Source organism: Pinus tabuliformis, chromosome 5_1, assembly GCF_031772625.1.
Source record: "Pinus tabuliformis cultivar Carrire ecotype Pingquan chromosome 5_1, CPIR1, whole genome shotgun sequence".
Taxonomy (NCBI): Eukaryota; Viridiplantae; Streptophyta; class Pinopsida; order Pinales; family Pinaceae; genus Pinus; species Pinus tabuliformis.
The window spans coordinates 398,003,240-398,015,934 of record NC_142305.1 but is presented as its reverse complement, the minus strand read 5'-3'; positions in this window follow the sequence as shown (position 1 = coordinate 398,015,934).

Sequence of the window (12,695 nt, the reverse complement as noted above, 5' to 3'; positions counted from 1 at the left end):
TGATTAATATCAACTCGAGACTCAAATCCACTAAACCCTTCTCTATCTCCACTGTGAGCCCATTTCGATTGAATATGAAACCCTAAGTAGCTCCATAACCCAATTATGACCAACCACGGTAGCAGGCGCCGGCCTCGAATCCACTGAAGAGGACTTGCATAAAACCTCACATCTTTTTCTGGATTGAGACCTACGAAAAGAAGGAGAACTACGAGGAGTCAACTTGCCTGACAGCGTGGCCTTCAAACTGCTACCGACCCGCAAGGAAGGAGGCCAATTTTTTTTATGACTCGGCAACTGTTTTATCCATGCAATCCTATCTCTTCCTTCAGAAAATGACTTCTTGATCACTTCCCCTCAATTATCATTCTACAGGTGACATTACCAAAGACTGTCTCTTTAGAAATTGAATGCTTCTCTGTCTTGAAATCGATCTTTTGTCTTCTGCTGCAAAATGGAGTCGTGTAGCCGCAAACGCAACTGCACCCAATTGAAGTAACACACCCCATGAATCGAACTTGGCCTCCCCATATGCTGCAATGGCGACTCCAACTGATATGCCAATCCTATTCGCCATGGTATTAGGAATGAATTTATCTCTCTTAAGGGAAACTCCAATGGAATAGACAGCCACGGGCATGAGGGCCTTTAGCATCTGGATGGAGGAGACTGATAGGTAAATGTAATCTGAATTGGAGAACCAAAGGCTAAGAGAATAGAGGGATCCGATGGGAAATTTAATTGCTTAAATTTCTTTCATTAAATTATCAACCAGGGAAACTCGTAAGCTTGTGATGATGCCAGAAAAATATATGCAGGAGTAGGCAATCAACTCTATGTCTAACTAAATGATTTCTGATTCAATATAATATGCAAGGGAAGAGGCTCCTAATTGAGGAGGTCCTAGTTGTCCTTCCCTACAGTATTATAGATTGAAAAGAAATCATTGATTACATAAAACCAGAAACTTGAAATAAAGACAAGAGAATGAATTTTAATTATTGTTCAGATTCAAATAGAGAGAGAGACTAACTTAGTCCCTTGATTGTCTCCTCGTATACTGATCCAAACTAAACTAAGATTCATTCATAAGCATAAGAAATGAAATAACTTGAAACTTAAAAGAAAAAGAATGAATTTTAATTATCATGCAAATCAAATAGAGGGAGAGCCTAACTTAGACCCTTGGTTGTTCCCTCATATGCTGATAAGATTTTAATTTAAAACCCATTCATCAATCACAAACAAATCCTCAAACATCTAGGCAATGAAATGAAATAAGATCTATTATGAAATAAAATGTTTCTTTGATCTTTTCAGAGTGAGCTCAATTCTCTTAAGAACAAAGTGACAAGCTATTCCATATACTACATTAAGACAATTTATATCTAAAACTATAGAATGGAAATCTATGTAAAATGAAGCTTTATTCTATTCCATCATAAGTTGGATACATGCTCCAAGAGTCCTCTCCTTGGAATGGAGGAGGTGCTCCTATTTATACAAAAATTTAAGCAACTAACTCATTAATGGGGATCCACTAATCCCTCATATGATTACAACCAATATGAGACACATATTCCTTTATCCATGATTTTTCTCCATGAGATATGCTTGACCCCTATCCCAAATATCCTTCAAATCTTCAAGAGAATTCGAATTTGAGTATTGGAGGCCACATAAGAGTATCTTGGAACCTTCCAAATCACCTACACATGTCACCAAACTCATTCCACCTTTAGGTATAAGCAAATACATGTTATTTTTCTAACTTTTAATCATAAATTCACTTTAAATACTTGAAATTAATAACTTTGGAAAATGAATATATAAACCCATATGGTAATGGAAATATAGGGTTATGTAATGATAATGTGATGAAATGAGGTGACAAAATGAGGATAAAGGTGAAAATGGAGTGAAAATTTATGTTAATTTGGTGGCCCAACACCATTAACAACTGCCAACTGTGCAAGTGTCACCCCCTAGCTCGTGAAACCGATCCGAATGTTTAGGTCAAGGATTCTAGAGGTTTGTCCCACCTCCATCCTACATATTGTTGTTTGGTTGTAGGTTGATACAGGGGTTCTAGAGGTAGTGTTTCCTCCACCCAACAGTCTATAAGGGATTCAAAAGATACACATCTCCACCCATTGGTTAATAAGGGACTCCAGAGATACACATATACACCCACTAGTTAACAAGGGACTCCAGAGATACACATCTCCACCCATTAGTTAACAAGGGACTTCAGAGATAAACATATCCACCCATTAGCCAACAAGGGATTCCAGAGATAAAATCTCCACCATCACTTTACTCAAGGTTTCCAGAGACTTGTCTCCATCCTAAGGTTGCTCAAAATCTCCACCCTCACTTTACTCAAGGTTTCTAGAGTCTCCATCCTGAGGTTTCTCAGCAACTACAACCAATTTTGGGCATCCAGAGCATTCTGATTCTGAGATTTTGGCAAGGAACTAGGCTAAGACAACCCGAGGCCCTCACCCTTTTATACAATGAGGGGATCCAAAGATGAAGTATCTCCACCCTCAAACTTGGCCAATATTCTCATTTACAGTAGAAGAGAATTCATATTTCTGGTGTATTATTATAGAAGTTCACCTATCATTATTGCAAGATCTCATTTATGAGTAGTGGGCGAGTATTGACATTTCATAGGTAAATCCATACTGGTATGAAACAATCTATAGGGTCTACGCCTTTGGAAATATGAGGTTATTTAGGTTTTCATATTAGCCAAATGTGGACTCGAGTCTGAATAGCCCATCAGGCAATAAGATAACTATGAGGCTAGTCTGATTCTACTAAGTACATCTCAGGTAACTCAATGTCAATCAAGCGATCTACTAATATGACCCTAGCATCTAGACACAAAATCATTCTTAATATGTTTGCAGTCTGCTAAATAGCCCTAGCATCTAGGTATTAGGTAGATATGTAAACAATAGGAGCCTAATCTATGAGCCTCTGTAGGTTACTGTTACTAACCTATGGTGCTGCAGGTACTTCTGTGGCCCTCGTGATGTCATCCACGCAATTTCAAACTCATGCATCTCCTTCCTTTGCAGACAGATTCCCGAATTATTCTCCTCAGATGTTGAATTCAATGCTAACCTCCTCTCTGTATCCCACTAGTTACTTCCTTCCTTTACTACACTCTCACTATTGCTTCTTCTAATTCACTGTACCCCTCCTGGTCTTGACTTCCTCCTTTTTTACTGTTCACCAACTACTCTCAGTTAGTTATGGTCTGGCCCTATTGGACCAATCCCTGATGTTCGTCTGTCCTCCTAGTCTCGTCATTGCTACTCTGTTTTCTTTGGATAATCAGATCCCTGCCATTTGGCCCTCCTTCATTCTTGGTCTTCCATTTTCCATATTCTCAGAAGCACTTCTAGAATCGACAGGGTGTGTAGAAATATCTCGTCTACTGTGTGCTTGAATTCCTCTAAATATCTTCTTGTGACCTTCCTTCACTCTCCATCCTCCATCCTCTCTTGAAATTCCTGTGCACAGTCCTCCCCCAAAATGGTCCCCTTCTAATACCTTGTATATCATGTTGTATATGGTCGGTGTTCACAATACTTTGATTTAAAGTCACTATGATCCAATGTTCACTTAATTTGGAAAGTATTAACTAGGTCCATGCTTATACGAGCCATTCACTATCACCCCCATCAATATTAGAGTTATACCATATTTCATAGGTTTATGTACTAACGCTTACAAACCTTATAAGTAAAGAAATTATAAATAAAACTACTTTAAAACACATCACTTGTTATTTTGATATCTTTAACACATAAATATTCCGATCTATAAGAACACCAATGCTTGCGAATATAGGAATTTAATAGATCTCGGTGTTGAAGGAATACGGTAATACGGTATCTAACATGTGTTCATTTTATAACAAATCATAATGGCTGATAAAATAATTGACTTGTGACACTTAGGTATATATATTGAATGTATATAAGGATAACTAAGGGAAATATTTACATTAACCATACAAGTGTAAGGTGATAAAAAATGTCATTTATTATATAAATGACTACACCCTGATTGAGACAATATCTACATATTTTGCAAGATGACTGGGGTTATTACATGTATACTTGTTTCCTCATTTTACCTTGGTGGTTACCAATTGCAGTGTTGCTAACATCGCGATGTTTTAAAAAAACCACAAATTTTTCACAGAGATGATTTTATCGGTCGATGTTATAGGCGATTTTTTTATTTTCAAAAAATTGCGATCTGATCGTAAAAAATCGTCGGGGCGGAGAACAACGAACTTTTAAAGCTAAATTTGGTTTTTTTTTTCTCATTTTGCAGACAAAGGGCAAGAGTGAGAGCTAAGGATGAGGATAACTCATCTACAAGGGAAAGAGAGGAGAAAAGTGAAGAAATTTAGCATCCGAAGCAAACAGAATTCAAGTTTGGACCAAGTTTCTTCAGCGGAGCGTGGTTTTCAGATATGGGCATCAAATTTGGCCATTTTTTTTGTTTTTTCTTGTTTTTCCTTGGGTTTCTATCCCCCATTTATTTTCCATGATTTTTGTTTGGATTTGAGTGTGTTTTTTTTGTCATTTTTGTTGCATTTAATGGAGAGGGTTATTTTGGTAAAAAATGCAAAATCTTGATTGTCAGTTTTATTTGTTTAATTTCTTCTCGCACCCTAGCTTTTTCCATCATTTTTGCTTGGGTTTGAATGTGTATTTTTTTCCATTATTATTGCATTGAGTTGAGGGGGTCTTTTTGTCAAAATATAAAATGTTTTATGTAAATTTTAATTTCATTTGTTTAACTTTCTAATCTTCTTGTGCCCTAGGTTCAAACTTCAAACTTAAATCTTATATTAAAACTCGAGATTCAACAAAGTTACAAACATATCAAAGAAATTGCACCCTCTATGGGAATTTGCTGAACCTGATGGATGGTTTGACAGATCAAATTTGACTTGCAAGTTATGTGGGCATCATATGATAGGGGGGGGGGTATACAGATTGAATTGTCACCTTGCACAAGTTCATGGAGATGAGGTAGGGCCTTTCTCAAATATAAATCTTGAAATCATCCGAAGAGCCCTCAAATCATTGGAAGAAATAGAGACAACCAAATTTTTCAATGCAGGTCTAAAGAGTCAAATAGTAGGGAGTAGAGTCTCAGGATTAGGAGGTGACCGTGAGAGTGGTATTGGTTCTACTTCACCATCAACATCTATGCCCAACCCTATAGCTACCTCATCATTTTTTGTTCCTAGAACCACACCTGGTGCACAACCATCTATCTCATCAATTATTAAAAAAAGGGAGAAGGAAGAAGCTGACAAGTTGTTGGGAAATTTTCTTCTTTGGGGTAATATTCCTTTCAGCGTTGCTAGGAACAATCCATTTTTCTAGCCCGCAATTGATGCTATTACGATTGTTGGCCGAGGGTATAAAGTCCCTTCATATGATGACTTTAGAGGGTGTTCTTCAAAATAAAAAGGCTGACTGCACTAAGAGATTGGAGGATTTTAGGGAATCATGGTACACATAGGATGCACTGTGATGTCAGATGGTTGGACCAATCAAAAGGTTAGAAGCCTTATTAACTTCTTGGTTAATTGTCCCAGGGGGACAAATGTTTATGAAATCTATTGATGCATCTGCACATATCAAAGATGCACGGTTATTATGTGATTTTTTGGATGTGTTCATTTAGGAGGTGGGTCCACAACATGTTCTCCAAGTCATAACGGAAAATGCTGCAAATTATGTTGTTTCTGGCAAGAAGCTTATGGAGAGGCATCCTAGCTTATTTTGGACACCTTATGCTACACACTGCATTGATTTAACATTGGAGGACATAGGAAAAATTATTTTTGTCAAGGATATCGTTGAATCATCAAAAAACATTAATTTTTTTTTATATAATCATGCATTTGTGCTTCATTTGATGAGAACATTCACCAACAACAAGGAGTTGGTGCGCCCTACCATTACACGATTTGCCACCAGTTTCATATCTCTTCAATCCCTCTTGAATTCTATGTGGGACGTGAAGATAATGTTTCTTTCAGATAAGTGGCGTGATTTGGCATATAGCCAAAAACTAGAGGGAGAGGCCATATGGAGGTTAGTTTCATACCAAGAAAGCTTCTGGGCGGGAATGTAGGAGATGTGTAGCATTATTGAACCTTTGGTAAAGGTTCTTTGATTAATTGATGGAGACAATCCCAAAATGGGCTACTTGTATGAGGCCATATGGAGGTTAGTTTCATACCAAGAAAGCTTCTGGGTGGGAATGTAGGAGGTGTGTAGCATTACTGAACCTTTGGTAAAGGTTCTTCAATTAGTTGATGGAGACAAGCCCAAAATGGGCTAATTGTATGAGGCCATGGATAGGGCCAAAGAATCCATTCAAAGCTACTATGATGATAAGGGGGATGAGGGGTTTGAGAAACAACAACTCCTATGGGAAGTGATTGATGAGTGATGGAACAATACATCCATCGTCCCATTCATGCTGCAGGGATCTTCCTGAACCCCACATTTTCTTACTCTTGTGATTTCTTATTTGATGCTAAGGTCATGGATGGATTCTTCACTTGCGTTCAGAGGATGGTGCCATCTCTAGAAAAACATGCAGAAATCTCCAAAGAAATGGAGATATACAAGATGGCAGGTGGCACATTTAGCTTTGACATGGTTGTTGTGGATAGGAAGACTAAAATGCCAAGTAAGCTTTAGTTTGTTTCAAATTTCATTGTCTCTTCAAGTTCATACTTTGCTTCAACTTTCAAATTTCATTTTTTTCTTATGTTTATCTTATTTGTTGTAGATGCATGGTGGAGAAGCTATGGTGGCATAGTACCCAATCTCTGAAGGCTTGTCCTTCGAGTGCTCAGCCAAACATGTAGCTTCTCGGGATGCGAGCGCAACTGGAGTGTATTTGAAAAAATACATACCAAGAAGCGCAACAGGTTAAAATATTCCAAGTTTCCAATTAATTTTTTGGATTCATCAAATAACAATTTTATAATTATTATTTTATTATTAATAATTTATTAATTTATGACCCTTGTACAGGTTGGAGTTCCAACAACTTAATGACATGGTCTATGTCTACTACAATCTTTGATTGTGGGTGAGGCAAATTGAGAGGACACCTGATGTGGAGGCCATCTCATTGGATGGGATTGACACCACTGCTACATGGAGGGTTGAGGCCGAGAGGCCTATCATGGAGTCGACCCTTGATTGGTTAGAGCAGGAGGTAGTAGAGGGGGTAGAGGAGGAAGAGGAGGAGCAACAAGAGGAGGAGGTGACACCACCTACCCCTGTCACCAGTAGAGGATGTGGTCTACCTCCTATAGCTCCTATTTCTTCAAATTCTAGAGCACAACAGAGTCCACTTCCATCCCCACGACCTTCTTCATCTAGAGGGAAAAATGTTACATTTTCTCGCAAGAGGGGCATATGAAATCAATAGTATTAGTTATTTGGTTCATTTCATTGTATATGACATTATGACTCATGATATGAGATACATTATTATATTTTTTTTTGATATTTTGAGGCTGAGTTGGGACTCAGGACTTAGTATTTGGGACATGATTCGTTGTTATGTGTGATGTAGCACTAGACATGATATTACACATCTCATATATTAGTTATTTTTTCATATTTGTGTATCAATGTATTTATTTTATGTTGTGGATGCTTTAGATATTAAAAAATTTTAAAAAATGAATATTTTTGTATTTGTTGATTTTTACCGATTTTTACGATTTTTTTTTTTTTTTTTCTTCTTCAGACCCTCACCGATTTTATCTCGATCACGATGTTCGCAACATTGATCAATTTCTCCTAGCTTAGTGTGACCTTCCTTAGGTTTTTTCTTTCATTGTCTAGGAATGGCACAAATAAGAGGCTCTAATGATTGTTGTGTCTCCATGATATTCATACTTAACACTTGTCATGGTTTCCTTATTTCATTATCTCATCTTTTGTTTGGTTGTTGTTAGTCACTTATGTTTGATTCTTGTATAACTCAACTTATGAGGTTGAAGTTCCTGAGGTTGATGCACCTGTAAAAAAAGGAAAAAGCATAAGTCAAATGTCAAAATGCAAAAGAATAGAAAGGGATGTAAAGAAAATCAAAAGCCAATTTAACTTGAGATCTACCCCCTCTTATATAGCCACTCATCCCTAGAGTTCCATGCATATTTTACGTCTATCAATGTAAAATGAACTCTCAAAGGACATCCCACCCTTGAGATTAACTGATAAAATGCTTATCATTAAATGTGGATTACATCATCTTTACATGATAACCAATGAAGCTTGTTAAACAAGCCAATTAAAGCAAAGGAAAAGGAAAATCGGATGCTTGGAAAAACAAATGTGAGGGAAGGTAAATCAAGTCGCTAAGCACTCCCTCTACAGTGACACTCATGGGTGATGGTTTTACGTAACCTAGTATAAGGCTATGGTACCTCTCATGAAGTAAAACCCCAAGCCATAACACTTATCTCTTGCACTAATAATTTAAAAAGGTTCGCATAGGAATTGTTCCTCCTCTTAAGGTTGGAAGCACTTAATGTTAGCATGTGATAACCCTTACATACCTAAGACTGGCAACTTGTATACAGTCATAAGCTAGTGAGACATTTAAAGATGATACTTGTGTGAGGTACTTTGATGGCTTTGACATTAAATATGGTCCACCTTGAAGCTCTTATGGTCCTTGTACCCATGATGTTGATGTCACTTGATTCCTTGAGTATGTGCTAGATGATTCTTCCAAGTGCTACCAGGGCTCCTTGAGGGATGATGTGTTGCTTCTCCACCACTCATAGATGATTTCTAACCACATTCCATGATGACACAGAGAACTTTTTGGAGGATGTTGAGGCACCTTTGAGGAGCGTTTACCTTGATGAGGACTTGACACATATGATGAGACCCTCCACCATCCTTAGGATCTTGGAGTTGACTTTTTTGGCTAGGATGTTTCCTTGGGAGTAGGTGTACCTTTGAGATGATAGGATGTCCTTAAGCTGGCATTGTGGCTTCTTGATGGATGTTACTCTTCTCTTGATGATGGTTGATGATAATGATGACTTGGGAACCCTTTGGAGGGGATTTTGCACATTATACCATGATGACATCATGCCATAGCTTGATGATATCATTCTCTAGCCTACATTTGATGATGAAACAAGATTTTGGAGGATGATGTGGGCTTTTGAGACCTATTTTTAGTGACGAGGCTTCACTTTTAGATGAGGAGGCATGAATTTTAGGATGAAATATACCCCTTGAGCCATTCATTGCACCCTTTTATGGAGAGAAATGAATTTTTGATGATGATATTACCCTTGAAGGAATTTTTACTGACATGTGTGGTTCTTTGAGGCTATTTTCATGTTTATTCATTGTTGAGAGTATTTTTGGGGGTTGGCTTGATGACCTATCCACCTTGTATCATGGATTATCTATTTTTAGGGCATTTAGGCCTAATCGGAGGATTAAATCACTTGGTTCCCCTCATATATATAGAGGAGCAATTTACATCCTTAGATCATTGTCACAACTCGAGATCATTTCTCTCTTGGATTAGTCTTATTCTCTATTGTTTGCTATGGAGGACTAGTTAGTGACTTTTATTGGATGGAATTGTGATGTGATGTGATCCTTTTTCATGGATGCTTATAGTGGATCTTGGATGATGCACGGTGTAATTTTATTTGCCTCATCTTGGTATTATGATTTATTGGATGAATGTTCACGTGTTCAGTTAGTCTATTTGTACTCGCTTTATTATTCCTGTTAGGCTAAACTCTTCCTCCAATTATTTGAGGAATAGAAATATTTTTTTCTTTCCCTTAATCATCTTGAAATTTTGAGAGCCTTGATCTCAAACCCTAGGGAGAGTTAGTTTATTTACCCTAATTTGTTTGGATATTTTTGTCACTCAAACAAAAGCCTAAAATTTCTTTATTCCTAGACTCCATATTCCCTATATTGAGAATGCATTAGTCCATATCCCTTGTGGAAATCACCTAAATTGTCAAAAACATTTTCTATTTGTTTTGTCCTGAATTAGTTTTTTTACATTAAAATCTTGTATTTTAGCATGGAATGACTTGTTGATCTATGCCCAAGATTTAGAAATCGTTGAAAAATGCATTATATAAGTAAAAATGTTGTTTTACATGCATATTGTAACCATTTTCTATGGTTGATGTCAAGGCTTATACTGCTTTTATATGTCTTATTAACAATCAACTTGTGATTTATTTCCTAATTTGATCTTATATTTATCCTTCATTTTACACTTATTTATCATAGTTTCAAAGGGTAAATTTGTTGTTGTCATAAACGATTGTATTGCTGCAATTTGTGATTGTAAGCCATATTTTGTGATAAGTCTTGAGTTTTTCCTATCTTGGTGTGTTTCCATAGCCTTGAGATTGAGCCATATATGCCTTGAACCCAAATCTACAAATTACTCTTTTGTCCACACCAAACCCTAATTTTGTATACTTATATCTTGTGGATTTTCATTGTAGGATCCTTAAGGGGCACTTAGCTTAAGTTCCTTGGGTTACTTGATCCATAAGTTCTACCAAGGAAACATCCCTTGTGTTGGATTGTATGCATCACTAAAACAAGGGGAGTAGTGACTGAGATGGTAGTGACGACACTCCCATCTGTTTCACATTGTATAGGTCCCTTAGTGAGGCTTTCCACTAGGTTATATATTTTTCTATGGCAATCCTATTAGCCCATAATACATAGTTCAATTCACTATCCCGACTTTGTTTATTTTCTTCCATAGTCTTCTTAATGATCACTAGAATTTTTTTTTTACTTGATTCTGAAAAACCATTACCTTATGAGTAGTAACTTGAATTATGGGATAGGGAAATGCCATATTTGAAATAAAAATTTGACAACACTATTGAACTGAATGCTTTGGCATTGTCTATGGTAATTCTAGATGGCACATTAAATCTAGTGATAATCTTCTTCTTAAGAAAGTAGATGATATTGGCCCTCTTGATGGGCATAGTTGCAACCTACCATGTAAAGTAATACGTGGTAGTGAGAATCCATCTAAAATTGTTATTGGAATTTTCTTTGCAGTTTCCAATAAAATCAACACCCCACTACTATCTCTAGCTATAGAGGCTTCAAAGATAAGTGAGACAAATGTTGCTTGAAAACAATTGATGAGGCTAACATGCTCTAGAAAACTTATGTACATTTGGAAACATTATAGACAAATAATACCTAGCCCTAAAAATGTTATATTCTATAATATTCATTAAGTAGTGTCTTCCAAAAAATTGGCATACAATTCTATCATTAGTCTCTATTTGTCAACATCATTGACACATCTTAGGACCAATCCATTTGGGTTCCTTCAACCTAATCCTCCTTGAATCATGCAAATACCATGATGTTTTGGGCCTCCAAGCCCTCCTCTGATGATCAACCAAACTATTTAGACATGTAACGATTTTCAAATAATAGACAATGTTGAAATACCAATGATGATGCTCCAATTCATCTACAAACACACATACACCATCTCACAATCTTCCCTTTCTTCGACACCCAAATCTCCTCATTCCTTTCAGTGATCATCTTCACTAGTCGTTGGCCCTTCAGTAGTTTCTTTGGCCTAATCTCCTTAATATATTTTTGAATATGGGACACTTATTTACCTTTGATGCCCAAACAAACCTATTTTACTAATATATCTTCCACAGTTGAATGCAAAACATAAGTTGTGATCTTGAAATAAGCCACATAGCTCATGAATTGTTTTAGAGATTGTTCTAAAGCATAAGCTTGTTACTCCATGATAAAATATTTTAGTTCCAAATCTCCAAGTGCTTTGCTCATGACTATTATGGGTTGCTCCATATTCTTCTCATTCTTTTGGAGCAACACTCTTGTAGTAATGTCCGTGGAAGCAAATGAAAATATAAAAAATTCTTTGTTATAATCCAAGGTCACACTAACTAGGGTTAAAACAATTTCCTCCTTGATTATCTATAATGACTTCTTACTCTCATCATCCCATCTAAATATTGAATCCTTCTTCAACAAATTTGAGATGGATTTAGTGATTTATGCAAAGTTTGTTATGAACTTGCTAATAAAATTTATATTTGCAAAGAAAGATTAAATGACTTTTTCTCATCCAAGAAAGTGGTTATTCTAAATTCCTTATACTTTTGATGGGTCAATCTTTATCCCATCCTTTGGTGTGATGTGACCAAGAAGCATCCCTTCATCTACCTCCATAACTAATTTCTTGGGATTTATTAAATTCCCATACTTCCTACACCTTTCAAATACTTGTCCCGAATGAAGAATGTGATCACCTCTTTCCTTGGAAAAAACTATCAAGTCATCTTGGTATATCTCAATGACTTTACCAATCAAATCCCTGAATCAAGGTTACTAGGGAGTGGGAGTGAAAATGGGGAACAGGAGCGGGAGCGACATTTTCAGAAGCTCCTAGTTTGGAGCGATTCGGGGAGCGTTATATATATATATATATATATATATATATATATATATATATATATATATATAAATATATATATATAGATATCTATATTTTTTATTTTTTATATTTTGATGCATATCTGACAACAAAAGCAT